Source organism: Calypte anna, chromosome 12 (genome assembly GCF_003957555.1).
Source record: "Calypte anna isolate BGI_N300 chromosome 12, bCalAnn1_v1.p, whole genome shotgun sequence".
NCBI lineage: Eukaryota > Metazoa > Chordata > Aves > Apodiformes > Trochilidae > Calypte > Calypte anna.
In genome coordinates, this window is record NC_044258.1 from 20,518,940 (window position 1) to 20,533,242 (window position 14,303).

General features: G+C 47.2%; 1 protein-coding gene across 1 annotated transcript in view; it reads left to right on the top strand.

The window, feature by feature from the left end:
- The window catches only part of GRM7 (glutamate metabotropic receptor 7), a 181,044-nt gene that overhangs the window by 153,676 nt on the left and 13,065 nt on the right, over positions 1–14,303 (top strand).

The window sequence follows — 14,303 nt, forward strand, 5'->3', positions numbered from 1 at the left end:
TCATGGCTGTAGGAATGGGCACCCAGGGAGAGCCAGAGCAGCTCTGCCTGGGAAGAGATGCAAAGCTTGGTCAGCTCTGGGCTTTGCTGCCAAGAGAAATTAGGTTTCAAGAGCTCTGTGTATGTACATCAAGTCAGGTCTGCTGGGACCCCAAGGCAGTGCTGGGGCTGAGGCTGGGATGGTCTGGGGGTGCAGACATCAGCAGCTCCTCTTTGGGCTCACACCAAGTGGGGAGAAAGTCACTCCCTGCTTCTCTGTGTCCCCTTGTCTTGTTGGTGAGGGTGGTGGCCATGGAGAAAGGAAGCAATAAAGAGCCAGAGGACAAGGTAACTCATTTTCCAAAACATTGTTGGAAGGTCTGTAGGCAAGATCTGCACTTTAGGTCTTTAAAAGGGGAGGTCCACAGTCACTCAGTGTTGAACAGGGGAAAGATCTCAGCCAGCCCATGAGGGACTGAGCATTGCACCCCCTCAGCTCAACCCACACTGCCCTGTGCAGGAAAGACCCTGCCCTGCTTCCTGCTCCATCTTCATTTCAGTTTGTCCTTCCACAGAAGCTGGGGGCAGGCTCACTGTGGGGGATAAAATGACTGCAGCTTTTCAGAGGGTGAGCAGATTTCATCTGCCAGCCAAGACATCCCCTGAGGTGCCAGGGATGGGGTTCCCAGAGCTGTTCAACTTGGGGGTTGTCGGGGTCAGGCTGAGCGGGGCTGAGCCCTGCTTTGCCTGCAGGTCTCTTCCAGAGGAAGGTCTCAGCCCTCAAGGGAATGGATGTCAACTGGAAAGGAGGCTGCCAAGCCTTACAAATGCTTCCAACACCTCTGCTCTCCCTGTCGAGGGAGAGACAAGGAGCAGCATCAGAGGCTTTGGAGGGAGCTGTGCCCGTTTGTAGCTGTAGCTTTGTGCTCCCTGCCTGGGGATGCTTCAGGGTGACCCAGACAAAGTGCTTTAAAATGTTGTCTGCAAAGATTTAATAGGTGATAGAGAGAGGCAAAGAATTCCAAAGGCAGCTGCCAGCAGTGGGAACAATTTAGCAGCAGAAGCTGTCGGTGTCCGTGCAGCCACAGAGCTGAATTACTCTGCCCTTCTTTGGGAGCCTGAGATTCTTGTACAAACTCGAGGAGGACAGTGCAGGAGCTGGTGATTAACTGGGTCTCACACAGAGCACAAGGGAAGGCACAGAAAGCTGCTGTGTTCTGTCCCACCAGCAGCCCAGCATGGCCATCCCTGTGCCACGGGTGTGCAGCACCCAGGTGTGGTACCCACAGGGCATGTCCCCAGATTTCCCCCTCTGCTCTGCCCAGGGAACAAGCTGCAGTTGCTTGGATTTCTTTCCTGCCTCCCTTTCTGGGAGGGGGGTGCAGGGGCTGTATTTTTGTTCTGGGTAGTGATTTGCTGTCACGTATTTTCCCTGGGAAGGATTGTGCTGCAGCCCAGCCACACAGGTCTCTGCTGAAATGGGAATTGCACCTGCTGAAAAGATCACACAACACCATCTTTTAAACTGAGAAATGGTGTTGTATATAACACTGTGGTTTTCATTCTACGGATTTATTTCCTTTTATCAATAAATACAAGCAGAATGTTGTTTGGTAGAGAGCATATTGAAAATACACACCTCGTTCAGGGGGGAAATAACAACCACAACAGCAAAAAGAGAACCAGAGCTGTGCTGCAAGTCATTCATAAAGGGGAAATAATGGCAGGAGGAGGACTTGCAGAGCCTGGTGTGGTTTGAGGGAAGTGAGATGTGCAGGGCCAGAGGAGACATTACCTGGATGGGAGGGGGACACACATGGAAAAAGCAAATTCCTGACTTTTGGACAGCTTGCAGTTACTTGGTGCCTTTGCTATCTAAAAAAACAGAAAACATCAGGTCAGTTACTATTTATAGGCTGGGTTTGGTACTCTGGGGGTTTGTTCAGCTTTGGGAAGGGCTGCTCTGCTCCAGGGCTTGGGGCTGTCCTGCAGGCTGGGTTTTCATCTCTCATCCTGTACCCATCAGTATTTATTCTCTAATGCTGGTGGAACCTCTGAGGTGCAGGACACAGCCCTGGGGCTGGAACGGTGAATGGAATTTCCTGAATGTAATACTGATAAACCAGGTCCCTTTACTGGCAAACCTGCACCTTCATGCAGGACCTGCCTGAAGCCCCTGGGGGACTTTTCCTGCCCCTGCTTTGCCTGCCTGGGCCAGGCCTGGGGCAGATGCTGGGCTGGCAGCATCCCATCCCCTGAGGAGCTGGAGATGCGGGGCTGTGCCTGCAGGCTCCTCAGATCTTGAGGGAAGGATGCAGCTGGGCAAGCTGCCAGCACTCTAACAGGTAGATGAGAAGAAATGATGGTGTCTGTGGGTTTGAAGTCCAGATCTGTTGCTCTTCAACCATGTGCAGATGAAGCTGTGTGTGCTGCATATTCCCCTAAGATCTTATTTTCTCAAATTATGTCATTGAACTAACAGAGAGAGAGATGTCATCAGTACATTTTTATGTTTCACAGAGATGCTATTGCCCTGTAGCTGTGATTACTTTTATTTAGTAATTGCTAAGATTAAAAAACTACATTTCTGGAGATGTCTACAAGACAGTAATAACTGCCAGCACACTCCAGAATATATTCTCCAAATAGGATTTTTTTTTTCGAAGTATTTTCAGGACTTTTTTTTCCAAGTTAAAGAAGTTGTAATAATGGCTCAGTGGGTGGTGATGGCTCCTCAGCCCCTGTGGTTCTCCTGCTTGGGAGCTTTGTCCAGCCTGGACTGAAGAGAAGCAGGGAAGAGTTGGCCATGTGGCCATCATTTCCCATCAGTTTATTTCTGCATCCAGAATGAGCAAGCTTTGGTTGAAAGGTCTGTTTAATTGTGACACAACTATAACTGTAATCCACTCTGAACTCTGAAGCCCTTAATCCCAGCTGCTCCTCCCCCTTCTTTCCTGCTTCTCTATTTTTTTTTGTCCCATTTTATTCAGACCAATAAGCAGGGCAAGGCAGATCCATTTGGCAGCAACACTTTTACTTATTGTGCTGGATGTCACAAAATACTATAATTTGAAGGAGCACTCAAGGTGGATTCTTATTCAGATTAAATAATGTCACATTACCAGCACACCACTTCAGTGTATGTTCTGTTTTTTGGAGAAACTAAGTTACCCTTCAATTCTCTGTAACACAAATACAGATTAACCAGGTAGGACACACATTTATTTTCTCCCCTGGGAAGGCTCAAGATGACAGTTGCTATAGCAACCCTGCATATGTGGATTTGGGAGTTATGAGGATTTTAATGTCACATTTGTTGGAGTTTTACACTGTGGGATGGTGGAGAAAATTGGGCTTTGAGGCTCCTGGGGAATGTGACTTTGAATCCACCAGAATCTGGGGCTCAGGCATGAATTGCAGCTTTCCTTTAAAGCAGCATCCTGGTACCTGCCTCAGCTCATTAACCACAAACATTAATTTCTCTCTTTGCTCTGCTTTCTATTTGCCTGTGGTTTCATTACCCTGCAGAGCTCCATGTCCAGATCTTGAGGTTCTTAATTCTATCCAGCCTCAAGACTGAGAAAACCATGGAGAATAATGACCTGGGCAATCATGGTCTGGAGGTCTGGCAGTAAAAGAGTCCCCTATAAAGTGAACTTGTGTGGGGTACTGGCACTACTGGCAGGGAGGTCTCCATCTTAATGGAGAGAAAATTAAATGTTCTTTGAAATCTAGAAATTAAACAATTTGTGGATTTTTTTAGGTCCATGAAGCACCCATGGGACCCCCCAAGCTGCAGAAACCAACCCAAAAAAAAAAAAAAGGAGCAGTTGTGTAAGAAATGGGCCCTGGCTCTGGCCCATCCACATGCCTCCCATTTGCAGGGCTGGAGCTGCACTTCTATAGACCAGGCTTGACCCTTGGTTTTTCAGAAGCACTTAAAATCACTTTTGTGGAGCATTAAATGTTTCCTGAAGTTTTGCTGCTCTCTGAAGTGAGACTAAAATGGCACATTAATAAGTGTTGCCATGAAATTCCTTGTAATTGCATTTCTGCTCTGGGTAGGAAACAATGAGTGGTGGGAAAATATCTCTGTACGTTTAAAAGTGTTTTTAAAGCTTTAATTTTCACTTCTTTCTGGAACTATATAACAATTCTGGATTCTTATCCACCACTAATTTGTATAATGTTCAGCCAGGCAAAGCCTGCAGTGTTTCTGAAATGAATGCAATAATCACAGTAATAAGGGATTTTACAGATGGATTTAAAACTGCAAGTCAGAAGCATTCTATCAGCTGGCAGGCAGCAATTTTAGCAGCACCCAGAAATCCAGCTGAAGGTGTGGGTTGTCCTGTAGGTGTTCTCAGGCTGTGCTCAGCACTGGGATGCTCAGAGTGGCCTCAGGATTGCATTAACCACAGTGATAGGAGCAGCATAGGGGACTGGGGGGGGGAAGATTTGGCAATCCAAACTGGGCAGAAAATAATCCCCAGGAGTTGGGCACAGGGTGGGAGCTGAACCCTGTGCTCTTCAAAGAGGCATCTTGAATCTCAGAGGTCCTTTCCAGCCTGGCTGATTCTGTGATTCTGTGAATGACTGGAAAGGTGAAGAAATGTTGGTGATAACTGCATCCCAACCTCTTGCCCTGTGTTGCCAGGTCAGGACACTTCTGGCAGAGGGATGTTCTGGCTGGGAGAGCTCTCAGCACCTTCTTGTTCCAGCCCAGACAGTGAAAGGCTGCAGCACCCCAAAAATTGCAGCCTGTGCTGTCTCATCTGTCAAGGCAGGTACTGAGAGCTAAGCAGCAGGAAAGAGCTGATGCTCTGCGTGAAGGAAGAGGTGATTAGAGTAATTAGCTACTCCTCAGAAGACCAGAAATTAATGGTGATTATGATTCTTGAAGCAACAGAAGCGTAAGGTAGATCTAGCACTGATCAGGTTTATCCCATTTGGCTGCACTGTAATGCTCCTTTCACGTTAATACTTCTATAGTGAATCCTAACAGCAGGAGAGCCCAGGGCCACCATCCTGTGCCAGATAATTACCTGAGGAGGAGGAGGGTGGAGGTTCCCAAGGCAGGGATGCCAGAGCCCTGAGCCAGTCATCCTCTGTGCTCCTGCAGCCACAGCCTTCCAGGAATGTCTGGGGGGGGAGCTAAAAGATAATTAACAGCCAATTCACTTTGTGAGATGTTCAATTACTGGAGCAGGTATCTCCATAAAGGGCTGATAGTGCTGCAGGCTCACAGCTCCCGGGTCCAGCAGCCCCGCCGTGGTCCCGCAGTCTCCGGGGACTCTTTGAAGCCTGGGAAGATTCTGCTTTGATGTCTGATGGGGAAAGTGAGGGCTCTCTTTGCTGTGATAATTCCAGCCTTCCCCATTCCCTTCTGTGTCAAGGAGAGAGAGAAATAAGCTGGTTCAGAAGATGGAAAATAAATGGAACCTGAGAGGAGGGTGCATTGCAGAGGGGAAAACATGGGCAAGCAAAGCCAGAGAGACTCAGCAGCTCCCTCTGCACCATCAGAGCAAAGCTGTGGGACTGTGATGGGGCACAGACCTCTGCCCAGCTCTGAGCCAGCACCCACCAGCACCCACCAGCTTCACAGGGTGGGACTCTCTGTGCTCTGTGGTTCCCTGCCTGTACTTAACTTTCTCTGGCTAAAAAGAGATGTCAGTTCTAAAGGGAGAACCATGTGGGTGTTTCATGCATGGTGTTGACACTTTCTGCTTGGGTTCCTTATGGTTTGGTTTGGGTTTTTTTTAGAAAATGTAGAACTGCCAGGAGAGTTTTCTGTCTGAAAAGCAATCTCTGGATAGGTCCCTGCCACTCACCTGGGGGGTTGTATCTGCAGCAGGAGCTGACAGCACCTCTCCAGGACATAACTGTGGTTCCATTTGGTCCAGAGGATTAATTACTTTGTTGCTGAAACTTTCTCTTTGTGTTTCAGCATCTCTGGGATGTCAAACTCTCTGCAGCTCACAGCAACGTTTCTCCAGCAGAGCTGTTGGATCCACCCTGCAGCTCCTGTTGGGTGTCAGGGATGGGGAGGGGGAGAATTTTTTCTGGATTTCAGTGCTGACAACAACCAAAACTCAGTCTTGCAAAACCCTCTCTGAGGAACAGTGCTTCTGAGTCCTGCAAATAGTCACAGGGAGCTCAAGGCAGCTGCGTGTCTGGCTGAGGGGTAACTGCAGCACCACAAAATAGCTCTTCAAAGTTAGTTTCCAAGGAAGTAATCATAAAATTATCTCATTTGCTCAGAACAGGGGAGGGCAAGTTTATTTAAATGTCTTTGCAGATATTTTCAATTTGTGATAATCTATTTTAATGGCTGCTCTGAATTTCCTGTGGATGTGAGGCTGGAGATAAGTGCATTACAGAGATGATGTGGTTTCCCAGAGCTTGGTTGCCTTTTTGTTGGGTTTTGTTTGTTGGTTTTTTTCCCTGCAGCCCTGGTTCTCATCTAGACTGTGTTTTTGAGTCCTTGATTCAGGTGGGATGATTTGGGGCTGTGTTGAAGGGGCATTTCCCAAGCTGAACTCTGGGGTTGTCCCACAACAAGTGGGCAGAGGCTGCTGGGCTCTGGCAGGTCTGTGCTCTGGGGTTGCAGTTTGGTGTTTGCTGCAGGAAGCCTCAGTTCCCATTAATGCCTCTTTGTTTGAATGAGAATTAATCATCTTTTCAGAAAAATCCTGTAGATCATGGCTAACATTGTGAGACAAATACTAAGAGCTGAAACAGTGTTTTGTGATCACCACCAGTTTCAGAACCCCACGGGTATTGTGGAAACATAATAATGTTATTTTGAGTAAGAAATAATGGCTGCTGATTCTAAGCTCATCCAGGAACAAAAAAAAAGAACTATGAAGGGCTTATTCAGTACAATGTAAGTTATGCAGATGTTTCTCAATTTTCTTGCTGAACTTGTCCCTTGTCAGGGTTTCATTTGATCAAACCATTTCAGCAGAAAGAATGGATCCTTAAGCACTTTTGTCACTGCCTGCAAATGGTTTATGCAAGCAGCCCAGGCAAGTGCAGGGAATCAAGCATCCTTGTCAGTCCCAGGGGAAGGAGCATCCTTCACTGCCCCTCCTTGAGTCACACATTCAGAGGGAGCTTTTTCTTCTGTTCATTTTAGGATAAACAGAAACAAAATGGGAGCAGAAAACAAACCCACCAGGAACCACCCAAGTGATGGCCACTGCTCCACCCAGGGCAGCTTGGGGATGGGCACCACCCCCAGTACAGCTGATGTTCTGTCTGAGAGAGCAAGGCCAAAATGACTGAAAAAAAAAAATCCCCAGCTTCAGGGACTGATAAGGAAATCTGCCCCATCACCCAGCAAATGCTCCCTTGGTCATGGAGATGGTTGCAGTTTGCTCCGAGTGAGATCTTCTAATGCAAAAATGTCAGGTCCTCTGTGTATATCAGGGAGCTAAATATAGCTGGGTTTGCAGAGGGAGAAAACAGCTTTCTTGAAAGTGCATTTTCAGTCTGGCGAGGCCAATTTAATGCAAAGCAAAAAGAGGTTTCACTGGGTGTAAGGGATGAACACAACAATATTGACCTGAAGGATTTATTTGTTGTTTTAAATGGTTAAAGCAGGCATGTAATAACAATAAAAGCAGAAACCATCACACTCAGTCAAAGGAATTACCTTGTATTTTGTCTTTGAGGCATAAGCTTAGCAGAAGGTTGAAAAGAAACAATAATGAATTCTGGTGGACTGAAGCAGAAATGTTGTGTCCCGAGTGTCCCCCAGCAGAAGTGATCTCGGGTGTGTTTAGACCTCTGCAGTGGTAAAAAAATCCCTCTTTGTGGTCATCAAACCCAACTCAGGGCACAGCCTGGGCTGGGCCAGGGCAGGGGATGTCTGGTGCTCCCTGGGGTGCTGGGGAAGAACCCTGCAGCTTCTGTCCTCTGGCAGCAGTAGTGACAGCAGTGACTGCAGTGGCAGCAGTGACAGCAGTGACAGCAGTGTCCCCAGCAGCTCTGGGGTACCCAACCTCTGGTTCAGGAGCCTGGCTCCATCTCTGCAGAGGTTCCCCTGGGTCTGGAGGGTTCCTCAGGTTCAGTGCTTTGCAGGGGATGGGGACAGGAGCTGATTGTTCAGCCTGCCTTGGCACTTGGCCTTTAAATGGCTGCAGTGTTCCTGGTGACAAAACCCAAAGAGGGGAAGAGGTGAATCTGGGGCTTGCTCTTTAGTTGCCAGTTCTCTGCATCCCTTCAGGCTCTGCCAGAGCAGGGAAAGCCAAGGGTTAACCCTGCCCGTGCCCCACACACACGGCCTCACCAGCTGAGTGGTGTTCATGTTGTGCTCATCACAACTGATTAATTACGGATGTGCTGTACATTGAGTATCTCAGGGTTCAGGAGATCTTCATTGGACTCAGGGTTGGAGGAGAGAGATTTATTTAGCAGAATGCAGAGGGGGTGGGAGGACAAAAGATGCTCTGAACAATACTCTCTCATCTTCCTCTTGTTCCCTGTGATTTATATTTTCTACATCAGAGCCACCTGTAATGTTTAATGGAGGTAATTAAATGTAATTTGAAGACAAGGTAGCTCTTTCTAGTAGTGGAAGAGATCCTGCTAGCAAACTTAACTAGCAACAATAATTCACCAGAATGCTGAAGACTAAAAGGCATTTAAAAGCTTAGCACTGGATTGTGTTGTGATCCTAGCAGAAGGGAATGGAAATCAATTAGTTTAGCCAAGGTGCTTAGAAGATGATTACAGCTGGAGAGCAAGCTTTGTGAGAACTGGTATTAGGGAGCAGCTAAGATTTATTCTGCTTCCTTAATTGGAAGACCAGGGAAGCTTAAGCAGAAAGATCAAGTGGTTTGATTCTCCAGAACTTCAAAATCAATGGAGTTTTAGCATATTTTATTGACTGGAAGATGAAATCTGCTAATGGCAGCAGATAAGGAAGCAGGGTCAGGTACCCCCCCCAGCACCCTGTGCCTGCCAGAGCCTGCAGAGCACCAGGACCAGCACCACCTCCAGCCCAGCTGAGCAAGCAGCTCTTTGGGGAAAAATGAAAGGAAAAAATGAACAGAAGATGTGGTTGTGCCCCAGCTCTACCCACCCTGTGGCTGCTCCTGCTCTGGGCTGGGTGGGCAGTGTGCCAGGAACCCCCCCTTGCAGCAAACTTCCCTGGGGCTTGACTTGATTGCAATCACACACACAGAGAGATTCCTCCTTTGGGGGATTTTTCTCCCCCTATGGCTTGTGTTTGCTGACAGGTGGAGGGGTTTTTTCACAAAAATTCAGCCTTGTACTGACAAGCTTCCTGATGCAGAGCTAAGGGAACTACCAGGTGCTCTGCATTCATTTCTTGGAATATAATAAGGGATGAAAGACAGTAGATAAATCTCAGTTAAGTATAAAAGCAAGGATGCTGTGCAGCTATAAAGACAGCAAGAAACCCTGTCTGTTGTTTTCTTATTATCCTGTCAAAAATGTATGAACTAAAGTATAGACCCAGAGCAGGGTCTGTGGCCCATTAACCTTTGCCATGCTACTGGTTTGTTACAGATGTGAACTGGGGTGGCTTAAAGCTCAGGTTCTTCTCATCCTGGGATATTGCAGGTTGCTGAAGCCCCCTCCTGCTGCTGCTGAGGAGCTGTAAATAATTCACAGCAGTTTGTTATGACATGGGGGAGGTGATTCCTGAGGGAACTGGGAGCTGGAAGGGAGAAGCTGGGAGGCAGAGCCCGGTGTCTGCTGCAGAATGGTTTGGATGTTGCTGTGAGGTGTCACTGCACTGGGACAGGTTCTGGTTGTTCTTGGATGTTTGATAACTGAGGGAGGAGAATTCCTTCCTCGTGCTCTGGGTGGGCACTGACCCACACAGGTACCTCCTGGCAGGGTGGGGATGGTGGAACAACTGGAACTTGGCAGGTCCTAAAATGAGAGGCTTCTTGTAATTAAATCTCAATTAACTGAGCACCCAAACCAATCGCCTTGTACCCCAGGACTGCCCATTCCCAGTTGGTGCCCATGTGTGCCACAGCAGCCCAGGGATGGTGGCAACCCCAGAGCTCACTCTGGTTTATGAATCATGATGGGTTGAGAGTTGCCATGGCAACAGTTTGTTCTAATTGTGCTACATCAGTAGCACCAAGAATTGGAAGGCTGGAGTCACCTGGTTAATTACATGCAGCCTTGGACGGCTCTGGGGGAATAATAGAGAAAATTAACACCTTCTAGTGCACACCTCTAAACTCTGGCAGTGCTCTCTGTGTCCTGCCTTGGAGAAGTCAGGCTGCACAGGGTTAGTGATGCAGCCAACAGGCAAGGAAAAGCTTCAAGTTTTTTAATGGAAGGAATTATCTTTATTTTGGCAGGGCATAAATCCCTAATGATGGCTGGTCAGGAATGAAGGGTTTGGCTTATCCTTGAGTGAATCCAGCCAGTCTAGGACAGACACTCTTTTACACATTGGATCGTAAAATAATTTTCTTGCTGATAACTAAATCAGTGACATCAGTGGTTGGCTGGAATCACAGCCTGATCTTTGGAACCTTTAGATCCCCAAACACATTCCAAGTGCAGTCACAGCCCCTCTGCAGCATTCTGGGGGTGGGAAACAGCAAGGACACTTCCAGCAAGGATGAGCTGGTCCCTAAGTAGCAAGAGTAATATGTAAATGCTCTATTTTAAATTATAATTACATTATAATTTTAAAAGTCAGTGAAAAGCAGGTTTTCTTTGTATATATATATATTTTTTATTGCCAGTGTTCTAGTCTAAAGGCTTTTGAAGAAAAGTAATATGTGTAGGATTAGCCCTTTCCTTCCCCTCTCCTCCCCTGACACCAGCTTGCACTTCAAACTCCCCTGAAGATCTCCAAGCAGAATTAGGGCTTGGATTTATGCAAATATATGGAATATATTCTCAGAACAGGCCTGGGTCGAACTTCACTGACACTGGAAGATTCCCACTGACATTTGGGGGGTGAATGGCAGGGAAAGTGCTGCAGGAAAGGAGGTGATGGTCAGCAGCAGGGCTGTGGGCAGCCTTCAGCTCCTTGGGGGTCAGATCAGCAAGGGGGTTCCTGGGGCTGCTCTGAGGTTTTGCATCTGGGCCTTGCTGCTTGGCTGCTTCAACAAGCCCTGTGCCAGTGTTGGCTCAGCCAGGGGAGGCTGCTCAGGGCTGGAGTGGGACCTGAGGTCAGTGCTGGGACCACCACGAGCAAACTGAGCCCATGGTCCAGAAGATGCTGCCAGGCTTGGGGGTGCAAGTGGAATCACCACCCAGGAGTGGGTTGGAGACACATCAGCAATGTGTCCAGCCAGAGTTCTGGAATTACTGAGGAGATTCCATCAAGGTGCAGAGGAGAAGCCTGGCCCTTCTGGGAGGGCTTTTGTGTGAAGGGAGGATGGGTTTGGGGAGGGTTTTCTGTAAGCCTGGTCTGCTGGTAGAGGAAGGAGGTTGAGTAGCTGGAGAGAGTGGGTGTGAAGGGAATCTATTAACTGGACTGTCACAGAAAAAAGAGCAATTTGATTTCTGAGAAGGCCTTCCAACTGGGTGAAAGTGACTGGCTATAAATAAAACATTCATATGGCTGAGGAGAGACCAAACCAAAGGTGAAAGGACAAGGGAAAAAAAAATGAAGCTTTGTCTGTAAAGTGAATCTTCTGTGTGGAGCCCTGCTTTTCATGAGGAGCATGGCATGGGCTGCAATGCATTCTTTCCTTTTTTCCTTGTTAAATCCCTGAGCTGAGAGCTCAGGCAAAGCTGGGCTCTGGAGGGCAGGATCAGCACAAGCCCTGTGCCTGCTCCTGCTCCTCTCCTGTGGGGCCAGCAGGGAACCCCCTCTCCCAAGGCTGGTTTGGGGCTTCATTTTTTAAAATTCTTCTTTCAGTATTTGCTTACCGGCCTACTGTGTGTGTTTATAAAGCTGTAAAAATAGTTATAATCCATTTTGGATTATAAATTTAATTTTCCAAGCCCTGCATACGTTAAATGGAAGGGCTGCTTGCCATCACAATGTGAGGCTGAGTGATTTGCTGTGCAGCAAAACCAAAGCCAATTGCAAACCCCAAAATGGTTAGCAGCATCTAGTGGGGAGAAAACCATCAGGGCACGTGTGCCTCTCTTATTTCCAGGCTATGAATAATTTTGGCAGTGTTTTCCAGCCCTGTCAAGGCGAAGCAGCAGCTCCCATCAGCTGTGTTTCATTGCCATGACAACCTCCAGCAGATCCAGGAGATGCTGTTGGTTGTCAGGGCTGTCCCAGCTCTGCCCTGCAGCTTGGCACAGGAGGTACCTGCACCTCCCCCCGTGCTGGCCATTTGCACACCCAGGTAAAAACCCATCAGGAGCCAACCTGTGAACCAGAGGGGTGCCAGGAGCTCTCTGGATTTCCATCCTGCTTTGCCTCAGAGCATTATTCTGCACAGCTGAAGGTGCTCCATACCTTGGCCATGTGGGGATGCTTTCTCTTAATTTTCCCCAAATTTTGGATTTTTTGCTCGAGGGGAAGGCCTCTGCAGTGTGGGAAGACAGATAAGGTTTTCCTGTCACCAGTAATAAATCCCAGCTCCTCTTCTGGTCTAAGACCTAAGAACATTTCATTTCTCAGGCTGGTGATCAGAGAGTTTGCCTTAACATGCTATTAGCATAAGATTAAGCATCTAAAGTGTTGTGGTTTTTTTTTTTAAAGAACACCTTTTTTTCATCTTCTTCAGCTATTAATTAGCAGCAGATCTCCTGAATGACTGAAAAGTAAAATTCTAGAAAGCCAGGGGGCTCCTCTGAGTGAGAATGCCTTAAAACTCTTTTATTATGCATGACTACTTATGAGAGCCATAATATTTTTAGTTCCTCACCTACTTGCCCGTCTGTATTTTTACTTATACAGACATTATCTTGCAGTCCATTTTTCTTTTTATAATCAATACCTTTCCCAGGATGTTCACCCTTGCTAAGACCTCCATTTGATGTGGAGAAGGAATTGTCTGGGAATGGTTTGACCTGAGTTAATTTTCTATTCTGGAACACCTCAATAATTTATGAAAATCAGGGAGGTAGCTTTGCCTCAGCTTCATTCAGCAACTGGATGGGGAGGAGAAACTGTAAGTGTGCTGAGGCTCTGCTCCTACAACCAATATTTAGTCCTCAGGATAAGTCCTGGGCAGCTGGCAGGGGCACAGCCAATGCTTTAGGAGCCCTTCCAGAGGAAAGGAGAGGCCAGAAGCTTGTGGTGACTGCAGGTGTGGGAACTGTGAGGTGTGAGCAGGGGCAGAGCCTGGGCAAACCCCCCAGGTCCCAGTGCAGGAGATGCTGCAGCAGTGCCCAGGCTCTGGGGTGTGCAGGGACAAAGCTGCAGCATCCAGAGTGTCCTCACTTGGCTTTGCTCAGAAGCAAGGATATAAAAAAAACAACCCAAAAACCTGAGCAATGCAGCGTTGTTTTTTGGTTGGTTTTCTGCTGGGTTGTTGTGGGTTTTTTTCTCTTTCTTTACATTGAATTATTCAGTAGTTGAAGTGAGTAAAATTAAAGATTTCTAGACTGGTGATGTTTGGAATATAAGAAGGGTAGCGAAATCTATTTCATTTGAACTCTAATCTCTGGTCATGTATAAAATGAATAAAATGCAATAAGTGTGGAGAAATATGATTTATAACAGCAGCTGAAGTCTGGCTCTGAATACCCCAAAATGCCAAGATTGTATGTCAGTCAATTTAGCAGTGCAGCAGAGAAGGAGAAGGATGAAATGAAGGCTCTCTCCAATGATGTAATCTTTGTCAAGAAATGACAGATGAAGCATTATTTCTGGCTCAGGAAAGCTGAGTGCTTAACCAGGACGAGAGGGAAAAGCCATTATTTTAATACCAGAAGTTAGGGAGCTGCACACTGGTTCTGTTACACTTGGTGTTTGTCTCTTTTAGTGACGTGTAACTCATTTCATAGTTATTATAACAAACATGAGTGTCAAGCAAAGAGATATTAGACAGTTCTGAGGATTAATAATGGGATTTCTCAAGCTGTTCACTTCTGTCTGCTGGAAATCCAGCCCAGCTCAGCTGTGACTGCAATCCCTGAGCACCTGGAGGGACTCCAGGGAAATGGGTTGGTGGAGGAGCTCAAGGGCATCTTCCCTGGCTCTGGGGGGGACATGGGAGTGGGGAGGGCTCTGTCCTTCCCAGCAGCTGTGGAATCTCTGCCAGACACAGTCTGCACAAACCCCTGGACTTGTGGGGTTGTCTTTGATACTGCTTCCACTTCCCTTGCAGCCATCTGATGGCCTTTGAAAGCAGCAACATGCTTTGCCATCTCTGCTCTGTCCAATTATCTGAATAATTTAATTTCCTTCAA